The 13266-nt window shown below is 32.4% G+C and overlaps 1 long non-coding RNA gene and 1 pseudogene across 2 annotated transcripts in view; both read right to left on the bottom strand.

Annotated features, from left to right (window-relative positions):
- LOC309647960 overlaps positions 1-13266 on the bottom strand; it is a 675074-nt gene that overhangs the window by 229787 nt on the left and 432021 nt on the right. The window lies entirely within an intron of this gene.
- Positions 1-13266, bottom strand: part of LOC309647939 (thioredoxin reductase-like selenoprotein T pseudogene) — a 481034-nt pseudogene that overhangs the window by 296240 nt on the left and 171528 nt on the right. The gene's annotated exons all lie outside the window — the stretch shown is intronic.

Here is a 13266-nt window from a genome sequence, read left to right as displayed (position 1 = left end):
GAGAATGCTCTGGAATGCTTAATGTGGCAACATGTAGCTGCTAAAAAAGTATGGATTCTGTTGTTTATTCTCACATTTATCTTACCTGACAGAATCCTACTTATGTCCTAGGGTTTTAAAGTCATGAAACACAAAGAGCGCCTGTTTTCTGGCAGTTAGGCAGACTGCATATTTACAAATAGAACTGAAAACAAAAGACAGCCAAAAGATGTCACAAGTTCTTAAATTATTTTGTGGTAAACCAGCCTTGAACTTGGTCTAATGTTAGGTGACCATGAAAATGATTGGATTAATTTTTCCTTCTATTATCCATCACCTTTTGGATTTCTTGAAACAGTTTATTCCATTTTAATAATATTAAGTATTTTCATTACTACATACAGTCACTCAACTAGAGATATATCTTTTTCAAAAATCACTGATTATCAACTGACAACTGAAATAGAATAACTGACCTTACATATCTGCCTTGAATTTGGAGAGTTAAAGGTAATTAAGATAATTTACCTAAGAAGTTAGAAATATAATAAATAAATGAGCATATAAATGGACCAATAGCATTCTCTACCAACTTTTCCAAATACACAGATCTCATGATCTAATTTTAACCTAATTTAGAGTGTGGGAATGGGGTTGAAGAAAAGGAATGGAAGTAAAAGGGAAATCAGAAAGAGATATGTTTCTCATTTACAGAGAAAACAATTATAATGGAATGAAAATGTACCAGAGTTAAATCGCCTACCAATTTAGCTCTTTCCAGTTCCTGCTCATCAAAATCCTTCAATACCAATATGTTGAAAAATATAGAAATGGTATAGTCATGCATAGAATATTTATAAAAGAGAATAAATATTTATTATGTGATATTGTGTTTGAATATATGAAAAAAACATAAGTAAAATTCATGGAGTCTAATATGAACATTTAGAAGACATACCACTCTTCTAATTAACACCACTTTAATTAAAGTAATATTAGAATATTGTATTTGTACAGATGAATATGAAGTAATTTTGCTATGTTTTTATTGTCTATAAATACTGCATCAACTCTGCAGCTGCAGCCAAGTTATTAATGTTCATAGGTCAATTTTCAGTTATAAGATACAGTGTACATATATAGAATTTTCAGCATTGTGTTTATATGAGTTATTGCAGATCCAGGTGGTATGCTTGGTCCCAAAGAAATGAAATGGGATTAAGCCCAAGTGACTAAACTGTGCTCACGCTCAGAAAATGTCTCAAATTATTCTCTTTTAATTTTTATGTAATTTGTTTTACCTCTTCTAGACCACACAGAATTTCCACTGTTTCTTAAATCTTCTGTCCTTCCATTCTAAATCCAATGCTCCTTATTTCCATTTGTTAGAATTTCTATTCCTTAATAAAAATGTTAATATAGTAGCTATCGTTAGACTCCATTCTGTGTTGTTGCTATTGTTGTTTTTAATATATTACTAAATTAAACTTTTCCTCTTCTTACTGAAGGATTATTTTAAGAGATTTGGCTCTGCCCGTTTGGCAGGACAGGTTAGAATGCAGCTGCTTTTAGACTAATTTCTCTAAGGATTACCAAACTTTACTATAATTTTTGCTATTTCTTACAGATTCTTTTATAACACAAACAGAAAATATTATATGTATTTGTTGATAAACATATCAATACATTTTATAAATTTTTTCACATCCTAAGAGATTTAATTTTGCCCTCAGATGCAACTGCTGCTCATGCAAAATCTGATGTCATTTTGACTTTTGTTGTATCGTAGGTAACCTTGCTTTTGTCTCTGGATACTTTTAGAATTTTTCAACCTCCTTAGTGTTCTGAAATTTGACCTGGGTATATTTAAGAGTGAGTCTTGAAAATTTTTCTTCTGCTTTTATTCAGTGGAGACTTTCAGTATAAAGACCTACATATATTTTTTCCACTCAGAAAACATTTTTTTATTGTTGTTCCCTTTAAATTAATAATGGACCTAGTTGGTACTTCTCCATATTTTTTTAAATATTCTTAATTCCACATTTTTCTTTCTTTTGTATTTTTAAAACTCTGCAATTTTGGCTCTAAACATTTGCATATTCTCTTAACTTTGTCTTCAAGATTAATGAAGCCCAATTGGTAGGTATATGGTTTTGCCACAGAACCACCTAGATTCAGAATGTGGCTAACTAGCATTGCGTCATTATTAGCTGTATAGTCTTAAGCTAGTCAGCTTCTCTCTGCCTCAGTTTCCTCATTTGTGAGCTGGAGATGATAAGAGTATCAAATGATTTGTTGTGAGAATGAAATTAGTTAAGAATATATCAAGTTTACAGAACAGTACCTAGCCTATCATAACCACTAAATAAATAAAAATTGTCTACTTATTTTATCAAGAAGTTGGTTTTTAGCCCTGCTAATGTATTATTCAGTTTATTCAATAATTTCTATTTCAAAAATCAAGCAAATTTTACTTGCTCTCTTTGCTCTTTACTTAGTTACAGCGAGGTCTGTTTTTCAATGTGTACTTTAACCTAATCTTTCTATAGACATGTATTAGAAAGTAGTGGTATGATTGTTACTTTTAATGTTTTCTTCCTGAATTACTTGGTATCAACCTTGTCTTTTTTTCATGTCCTTGTTATTCTATCTATGTACAGTAGTCTTTATTTCTCGCTTCATTTTTTTTTTTATGAGAAAGGCCAGGTCATTTAATATTGGATGTTGATACAGGTTTTCTCTTCAGTTCTAAGAGATCGCTTCCTAGTAAGGAAGGCTGATGAGCTTCTCCATGTAAGAGGATGGCCATGGGCAGGATGCTACCCTGCAGAGTGCCTGAACATAGCACGACTGCCAAAGTTCAGAAACTTTACTCTTTGACCACAAATGAGGCAAAGACGGTCTTGCATGTTTTCTAAACTTTTTCCCTCAGAAGCAATGATTTCTTTCTCTTGGTCCCCAACACCCACATTTAGAGCTACCCATGGCCTCTCTGTCACTCAATTTAAAGAGTGGGTCTTAATTATAAATCTGGCCACAACAGTTGCCGCCTGTGCTTTGTATGTAGGGCAAGGGGGTAGAAGAAAGGAAGCTCAGGCCAGCTCAGATGTTTTAATTAAAGTTTGGTAATAAATTACCTAGACGATTTCTTCTCATCTTCTGTTCTTTGGATTTATTGATTCTGAACTTGGAGCTTGTCTGAGGTTGCTTGGGGAGGAAATTTTATCTCTGCGGTTTGCAGGTACCAGTTGCTTTCCTCGTTTATCTTCCTAAATCCAACCCAGTATATTTTTTTCTAAATTCAAGGAATTTTCTGATCAACTGCAGTATACATTTTTTAGAATGTTATGGTTGCATCATTTTATTATTTTGATATAAAAACTCATTATCTAAGAATAATCAGTTCCAGAAAAAAAAAATGGCACTCAAAGTAAATCCATTTAAAGCAAAGATTAAAATTTTATGTGTAGAGAGAACAAAATAAGGTTTGGGAGATTAGCTTAAAAATAAAAAAAATAAATCTTGTCAAGATGCTGTGTAAATTTTTCATCATGAGTGGTTATTATTTTTGTATTGACCTGTTTTGTATTATTTTACATTTGATTCTAGCAGTTGCAGTTCTCTGACATCACTTCCATCACTTTCATGAAATCCTGCATCTTTCTTCAGAATTTCAACTTTGATTGTTAAAAATATATGCATTTTTATTGTATTGGAGGATGTTTGAAATATAGGATTGTGAAGGAGAAAATAGCTGAAGCAATTTTGATGTGATAGACCAAAGAACAGCTGATGTTAAATGGGAAGAAATATCTGTGGTCATATTATAAGTGGTCCTTTGGCAATGACAATTTTAGCTCTTTATGCAGCCTCATGGGGGCTCCATCAATAAAGACTCTGAGAAGGAAAACACCTATGTACATACTCTATCAATTCAATAGAATGAATGAAAAGGCTTTTAAATTTTTTGTTGTTCATTTTATTTTTAGTTTTGAATATTTTGGTGAACTTTTACTCTTTTCTATATAACAAACTCTGTTTTCTGGATTCCATAAAATCAATATCTCAAATATTTTCTAGCTAAGTAGCTAATTATATTTAAATCCTATTGATTATTTTTTTTTACCATCCTTTTTATAATATTATTTCCAGTTAAACAAATGGTAAGTATTCAAATAAGAATTTAGAGGTAAATTCTTAAGACAGTTGTTCCTAAATTTAATACAGTAATCAATCATCAACATTCATTCTGTATCATTTCTATCTATTACTTATATATACACATATTCTTTATGCTCACTTAATTTAAGCCAACCTCACTGGCAGGAGGAGAAACACTAAGATGCTGTTTTATTGGAAAGAATCCTGGACACTTCCTTACCATGAGCTCTTTTTAATAGGATAAGGCCTGAATGATTGCTGCTTTCTATGTAAAAACCTCCTACCTGTTATGAAACTTTCCAATTTTTGCCCACAATTATCAAAAGGTCCAAACTCTTACTAGTCTGTTACTTTCTGTATGCTAGTTTCTTGGGCATTTTCAGGAGGTCTGGGACAAAACTGCACTCTCTTTTTGTCAAAATCTTTTTAGTTTTTCCTTGATTGAAATACATTTGTTCCTATCTGCCTGTATTCTCTGCTTACATATTCATAAGAGTGCAGTAAAGATCTTAGTTTAGTTACTCTATTTTCATAACCTACTTTTATGCAGATGAACTTGCTCTATATATAATCCAGGGTCTTTTCATAGTACAAACCCATAGTCAACTGATAACAAAGACTGTTATTTCATGGGGCAAAACACAGTAAAATTTCTCTGATACTTACAGTATATGTAAAACTTGGTAAATCACCTCTGTTATTCATGAAAGAAACTTCTCCTGTTAATAAAATATGGGCAAATGATTTAAAGCAAATGTTTTGATCATGTTAACAGTTTCAGTGATTATTAGCAAAAACTAACTAGAGCTAAAATAATTTTTATAAGTTTGAATCTTCATTAATATACTTAATATTATTCCCAAGTAATTCTAACCCATGAGAAACATATATGGATATGGAGCATAAATGTTAATTCTCCCCATTTCCTATAAAATTCAAGTTTGATTATGTTCATCCTTTCAGTAGAGAAGAAACAACTGAAGTAATACTCTTATTCATTAACTAGGATGAGAGAATGATTGATTGATTGCTTAATATTTAAACTGTTCTTCCATGTGCATTGAATTAACTCCTCTGTTGATAGGGTAGCTGTCATGCATACTGCTTAGACAGCTTAAATAACGAATTATTTCATTAAAAGAACCGCAGTATCATCATTGTTATTTGTTATTCATACAAATTATGCTAATGATTACCATGTCATATTTTAAGAAGCTTAAATGGAATCCTTTAAAATTAAACAATAATTTTAGGACAATAAAGTAATACACTAAGACACCCCATGTGCAAAATAGGGGTTATGTAAGCCATGATTTTAGAAAACGGCCTTTAATGTTAACTATATATTTCATTTGTTTATGTATCCTGGAGATTATATATATATATATATATATATATATATATATATATATATATATATATATATATACACAAAATACATATACTATATATCAAATATTTATATAAATAAATTTATTTATGGATCCTGAATATATTCATATTTTTTGGTACCATTTGTTTATGATGATTCATAAATGATAAGGCTTGCATACTTTTTTCTTTCTTAATTTATAGGCTCATTGTTAACTCAACTGTACTAAGTATTGTTCAGACCCAGTATCTGGACTAGTGGAAGCCAGTTGAGGGTCAGAAATTGCGTAGCTCTTGTACTTCTTATGTACTAAGATAACTGAAGAGCCATATTCCTAAATTTCCAGATGTTCAACTAATTTTCTATCAGAGGGAAAATAACGCTGTTACAGGCACTCTTAGAAAAGGGCAGACTGATTCATTTCAACTTTCATTCAGGGTATGCTATTTGTAAAACACTGTGCTAGACACTGTGGGGTACATAGGAATGAGAAAACCATTATCTTCTACATCTTTATAATTTCAGATGGAGAAGAGTGATACAACAATTAAGCAGAGACTAATGCAGAACAAAATAAAATGTGTGTCATAGAAATTATACATAAATTACCATAACAGTTTAAGAGAGAAGCAATCATATTCAATTGTAAGGAATCAAGAGAGGATTTACAAAGATGTGGGCTTTCTGAGTGGGCCTTAAAGGATATTAAGGGATGACCTTATAGGATATCAATGTAAAGGATTGATATAATTTACACAGGTAGAGATGAGGTACTAAGGCATTCTAGTTAAAAGGAAAATATTTAGGAAAACTTAAGGCATGTTTAAGGGATGGCAACTAGTTCAGGGTTAGAAATGCATGTAAACACAGTATGTATTATCTGATCACTACTTTATTTCATCTCTGATTTTTTATCACTATTACCTCTAAAAAGTAAAATTCCACCTGAGAAGCAAAACCTGGGGAAGATGGGTCTTCCTCAGTTCTATGACTACAGTCCTCTAGGTTTTCTCTCTAGGTTTTCTCTCTCTCTCTCTCTCTCTCTCTCTCTCTCTCTGTGTGTGTGTGTGTGTGTGTGTGTGTGTGTATGAGTGTCTGTAGGAAAAAGCCTCTTTTATGATGCCAACCCTAAATGCAAGCTCCATATTCCTGAAGTAACTAAATGAATATGCAATATTCTGGTAAGGCTTCCAAGGTCAGTAGTAGTGTGATATAGCTATTTATCAACTCTTCTCACAAATTCTCCAAAAAATAAACAATAAAGTATATATAAGCAGAGGAGTAGCAACTACTTGCCAAGTACTTTGTAGAAAATTCCATGAGTGTCTGCTGGATAGTGTGAGGGACATAATTGAAGGGCAGTATCCTTTCCTGTGCTATTCCATCATCACTACACCTGGAAGAGGACCTTGTCTGGTTAAGCAAGGGAGGAGACTTAGACCACTACTATTATTCTTATTCCTGATAAAGTAGTGACAAAGTTAAGCTTAGGGTTATTCAGAGATCGTTAACATGTTCAAATCTTGAGGCTCTGTTACTTTTGTAGGATACAATAATTTGGTCACATCAAAGAGGTTTCATGTGGTCTCTGTCCTTGCCCCTTGCATGCAGTCATATCCAAGAAAGACATGACAAAACATGGTGGGTGAAGGAAGAAAGTTTTACCTGCTATAACTAACAATTTGCTTTTGGCCCCTATCCACTTCCTGGAGATTACTAGCTTTTCAAATTGGTCTTGATTTGAATGGCCTGCTCTGAAATATCTGAGACAAATATGTTTGAAACAAAATTAAATGTTACTTAAATATAAACTATCCCTTGCTAAGCTGATGTTAATATTATGTTGGAGGAAGATCTCCATTAAAGAATTTATAATCCTTTGTAAATTCATAAATATATTTCACTAATACCAAAGAAGGAAAAAATTGTTCCTTTTGTATTCAAATCCTGACTTTGCTACTTACTAGTTATTGACTCTAAATGTATCACTTTACACCAGTTATTTTTGATTTCAGCTAAATGACATCAACTCTGTGAGATCTGGCTTCCTTCTTTATAAATTGGGTAACAAGAATTGTCATTTATAATATTGCTAAAATTAATATTCACATTTTACAGATGAAGAATTCAAGCTACAGAGAGTGTAAATAACTTCTCCAAGATCAATATAGCTAGGCAGAGTAGACCCAGACTTTGACCAAGGCACTATCTCTGGAGTCCACACTCATACCACTATGCCAAGAGGAGAAATCAGCAAAGAAAACTGGAAAAGAGTATCATCACAGGGACAGTAATTTGGAATGTTTAAAATATATATTACCAAATTGTATTTATGAATAGAGCAATAAACACCAATTAGTCTGTTATTAACATAGTAAGTTTGTGGAAAGCAATTTTGAAGAAAAAATTAATATATGTAGCAAGGTTCTGTACCACTAAAAACACACATTAGAAATTATCCAGTCATACAACAGAAGGATCATGGAGCAAAGATTTAGAAGATAATGTTTCTTTCTTTATTACTCAGTGGTGACAACCTCCATAGGCTGGAAGAGACCAAAAAAAGTCATGTGGACCATGTGGTAGCTTCAGCTACCACAGCTCTACATACACCGTTTTTAGATAACTATTCTGAGGCAACCATCTAAGTAGTGGTTCTTTCCATTAGATGAGTCAACATAGTCTGAGCAACGTGTTTCAATGGCTGGCAAGATATTGAAAGATAGTCAAGAAGCTGTTCTTAAATTATAGCTTACTGGGCACATTTTCAGATAATTAATGTTCAGAACATTATGATTTAGCTAATTATTTCTGAAAATAGCACATTTTAATGTATAACATAATCTCATACCTTCTTGACATCACAGAACATTATAAAATCATATTGCTGACTTTTTTGAGTAGTTTTGAGAACAGTCAATTTGAAAGGAAAAAATCTGGGACTGAGAGTAAAATATAAAATAATATTTCATACAGGATATTCTTGATCCATTAGTATTCAAGTTCTTGGTCCTACTATTCTTAGATGTCATGACCTTTTTATTTCCTATTCGTCACATGCATTGTATTTAATATAATATATTATGACTTAATTTGAATTCATTAAACTATATAATTAACTGTATATATTAATATTTTTGGCTGCCTTTTTTCCCAAAATGATTCTCAGAGGTTTACACATTAAAAGCAAATGAAATGTCCTTGAGAAAGGTTCAGTAACTAGGCCTTAGTAAATATTATAAAAACAATAATTTCTTCATCAGTATGGGGATCCAGTCTCAAAAAGCCTAAAGAATATGAATTAAATGTTCTCTGGGGGAAATGGAGAAGGTTAAAATTCATTTTAACTGATAGGCTTTCTATGGGAAAATAAACAATGCAGAGAATACCAAATATAGTTTTACATTTATAGTCTTCCCAAATATGTCTTCTAATGGGAAAATAATTATTTCAGTTGTAAACTAGCTTCTTATAATAATTATTGAAATTGTCCTTAATGAGATATATTTGAGTTAAAAAAAAACATTAAATGAAAAAATTTAGCAGCTTTCTTTTAAATGCAGTACAACCCATGAATTGCAATTTTAACTCTTTCATGTTTGATGTGCTAAATCTTATGCTTCAGTTAGGTTTGAGCCTGTCTTTCATGGGTACAAGGAATAGAATTAAATCTTAAGCTTAAAATATCAATGTCTTCTCAGGAGTATGAAATCAGATTTTCTTTTAAACTTCAATTATTCTTATCTTTTAGATTTTCTTTGTTTGTTGGGGAGTAAAGTAAGAGAAAGTTTAAGGTCATCATCATTCTCCTGGTTTGATTAATAAAAAAGAGAAATAGTAAAGTATGACACCAAGATAAAGAATTTTTCTTAGGTTCCAACTTTGGTCTGACTAATGCCATGCCAAAGATTGTTCCTGTCATAGAAAGCTCTGGCTTTATTCCTTTTACTTAGAACAGAAATAAAGAAGTCCTCACTCCAAGACTAAATATTGCACTATGGATTAGGTACAGACAAGAGGAGTCCGAGAATTGATATACTGAATAGGCATTTTTGTTGAGACTTTGCTCATCTTGTCTCTTAGTTTCTCAAGGTAGCGTTCAAGAGGACCTTGGAGAGGCCCATGAACTGTGTTTCTAGCACAGCAGAAGAACACAAATATTCTGAAAATAGTTATGGAGAAGGATGTGATCTTATGGAGTATTAATGTAAAATCTTTTTTTTTTTTTTTTAATGGTAATTATTTATTTATTTATGGCTGTGTTGGGTCTTCGTTTCTGTGCAAGGGCTTTCTCTAGTTGCGGCAAGTGGGGGCCTCTCACTATCGCGGCCTCTCTTGCTGCGGAGCACAGGCTCCAGACGCGCAGGCTCAGTAATTGTGGCTCACAGGCCTAGTTGCTCCGCGGCATGTGGGATCTTCCCAGACAAGGGCTCGAACCGGTGTCCCCTGCATTGGCAGGCAGATTCTCAACCACTGCGCCACCAGGGAAGCCCAATGTAAATATCTTTGATTTTGTTTAAACAAGAGGAACTTGCTTTGGGAGCTTGTGAGACCTAGAGGAGGAATCGAGACAGCAGGATTGACATGAAGATACAAGGATATAGAATTTCTTATGTTTCGGGGTCTATATTTAACCAAATTGAGTTGTGGGGTTATTTAAGGGTGAAAGAAGACCAAGAGGCTTGACTTTTCCAGAAGTATTTTTGTTTATGTGAGTGAGAGAAAGAGAGATTTGAGAGAACATCCTTGATTCTGATACTTGGACAAAAACCAAAGTGAATCCCAAGGGCTAAGGTTAACCAGGAAGTACTGAAGCAAAGGTTGGGCAGGACAGATTATGCTTAAATACACAGGTGGATACTCAGGGGAGGAATCCTTGGTCTCACTTGTGGGACTTCAATGTTAAAACATTTCCTGTGCCTGTTTTATCCCCACATTTCTTCTTCTTGCCCAATATTTTTCTATCTAGCCTTTCATATCTTCTGTGATATCTCAAAGTTTAAGAGAAATGGAATCTACTTATTAAAATACCAAATGGACCATTCAAACCTAAACTTTTTCTAATCTTATTTTTAAACCTTAGATTTGTTTTCCAGATATGACTATGATTTAAACATTAACTAGTCCATTACGAACTGTGTCATCTTGGGAAGTTTTTTAGCCTCTCTGCATTTCTCATTTATAAAATGGGGATAATCATCTATTTTGTTGGGAGGACTAAGTGACATGATACATAATAAACTGTCTAGTAAAAGTCAGCAATAAATAAATAATTATTATCAACAACTGTAAAGTAAAGTTCTAGTTCTATTCTCTTAATTTTGCAATTCTTTAATTCTGCAGCTTGCTAGGAAACCCAGGCTATAATTTCAGTTTTAGTGACATTTGGGGTATATAATCATGTCATAGTCAATTTTCCTATTTATCTTGGAAAATTTGGAACTGTAACTGCTGTCCTTAGCCGTGGTGCCAGATTACTTTATTCCAGTACTGGGGAAGAGAGGAGTGAGGTCAATAAAATCTCCACACCACCCTCAAGCTATTTACCATTATGAGCAATTAATTACCACTCTTGAATGTTTTCATATTAAGTCTCCATTGGACATGAAAATAGCATAACATACGAACTGAAAGTGTTAGCTTATAAAAAGTCTAAATAAATATACATCTACAGGCAACATAGATTATCTCCTCCTATGAATTTATATTTATAATTTTTATTTTAATGGAAATTGAAGTGGCCTGAATTATTGATATTATTTAAATAGTTTCTACTATTGTGAGAGATTATTATCTTTAAGTTACTTAAGTACAATTATATCAAACATATTTTAGCTGACTAGCTTTTACACATGGTCTAATAAAGGCAAAATTAATCGCAACATGTTCCATGCTCAGTAGTGCATATCTTTTGTTCATACAACCATGTATTTTTAAAGTTCTGTTTTATGATTACCATGTCTATTTAACTTAGTTGGTTAGCGCATACTGCTAATGAAGCTGAGGGCATGGGTGACATCCATGTTCAGGCCAATTAGTTTTACTCTGCCCACAGACCCTAATCCTAACCTAAGGCAAGTTGTACTAAAATTGAATGCCCTCCATTACAAGGCAATCACCATAGGGAAATATGTGATTCTCTTATCCCAATTGGAAAAATAATTTGGTTTCTATGTCTGAACAAGTTAAATCACTGTATCTTACATAAACACAGAACATCATTGTTTTTAAAACTACCTTTATATGTATGTTCTTTTTTTCTCAAATTGTTTTAAAACAAATTAGTTCATTGATATTAAATCCTTTTATTTTGATTACCCCTTGCATATACTATACTCTGAATCACAGAGAGATGAATGTTGCACTTAGAGTCATCATCTTACAAAAATAGTCTCAACTTTCATTTTATTCTCCATGAGTCTACAAATAAAAAATATTTGAACATTCTGTTTTAGCATTAAGTTTGATTGATGACCTTTATTCATTGCAGTGGTGTTTTTTGAGTTTGGTTTATGTTTCCCATAAGGGTCTTGAGCTTTTAGAACTGTGCATATATTTCCTACCATTAGTTAGTCCCTAAAAGTGTGGCTGAATATTTTAAAAGAGCTTATAAATCATTACAATTAACAACTTTCGAACTGCCCATCCAAAGCAACTGGCTTGACATGCCATCTGTTATTTTTCCTTTAACGCCCTCTAGTCTGTTTATCTAAGGCAGCCATTTAACATTTAAAATGATGTTCCTTTTTAAGATGTGTGATGGGCTGAGGAAGACAAGCTTTTATTTTAATTATCAACAATTTCTGTGATGCGATATAATTTTTTCAGTACTCAGGGCCCTTTACAAATCAAAAAGAATCCAAGTAAAACAGTAATTAACGTCAAATGACTAGTCACAAAAGGCCCTATTTAATTAAAAAGTTCTAATCTTTGATTAAACCTCATCACAGATTCTCCTGATTGCAAACTGTTGTCTGAAAACGGAATGTAATTGCATACACAGTCTATTGTCTCTCTAAAATGACACCTGCAAATTATATAAAATGACTATGGTTTGCTTAAAATTTGAAAATTATTCTTAAGCTATATTTTTATATTGATTGTTTTTCTCCTTTTGCCACTATAATTGGAAGCCTTCTTTTTCATTGAATAACATACCAGCTAAAAAATAGAAAGTCAAGTAAATTTACCTATGATTTATTAAAAATCTGTTAACAAGGATATTTTGGACCAACTATTTTTTGAAGTTGAAATTAAAGAGAGTAACTTTTTTCTTATAAATTCAATAGAAAAGTTGTGAGAAAAATGCAATTTTGGGTCAAATTACTATGACATATTTTGTGCTTATATTTAGAAATATTTAAAAATCTAAGTGATTTTTTAAAATTCCAACTTTTTTTAATACTTCTCATATTGTAAGATATAGTGTCTTTTATTGCATATTGAAACCACTGATTGTTAATTCAGTTTTATATATGCTTTCCATGACATTTATTTATTTTGTGATCATAGTGTTAGATTTAATTACAGTTCTCCTAAGTTTGGACATAGAAAAGGTATTATTTTAATTAGATCATTAAAAAATAGGTATAGGTGAATTCCCTGGCAGTCCAGAGGTTAGAACTTGGTGCTTTCACTTCTGGGCCTGAATTTGATCCCCAGGTTCGATCCCTGGTCAAGCAACTAAGGACCCGCAAGCCATGTGGTGCGGCCAATAAATAAATAAATAAATAAGTGAAATTGGTAAAGTTGCA

The sequence above is a fragment of the Balaenoptera physalus genome, assembly GCF_965194825.1.
Source record: "Balaenoptera physalus genome assembly, chromosome: 18".
Classification (NCBI taxonomy): domain Eukaryota; kingdom Metazoa; phylum Chordata; class Mammalia; order Artiodactyla; family Balaenopteridae; genus Balaenoptera; species Balaenoptera physalus.
This window is presented reverse-complemented; position numbering and strand designations above follow the sequence as displayed.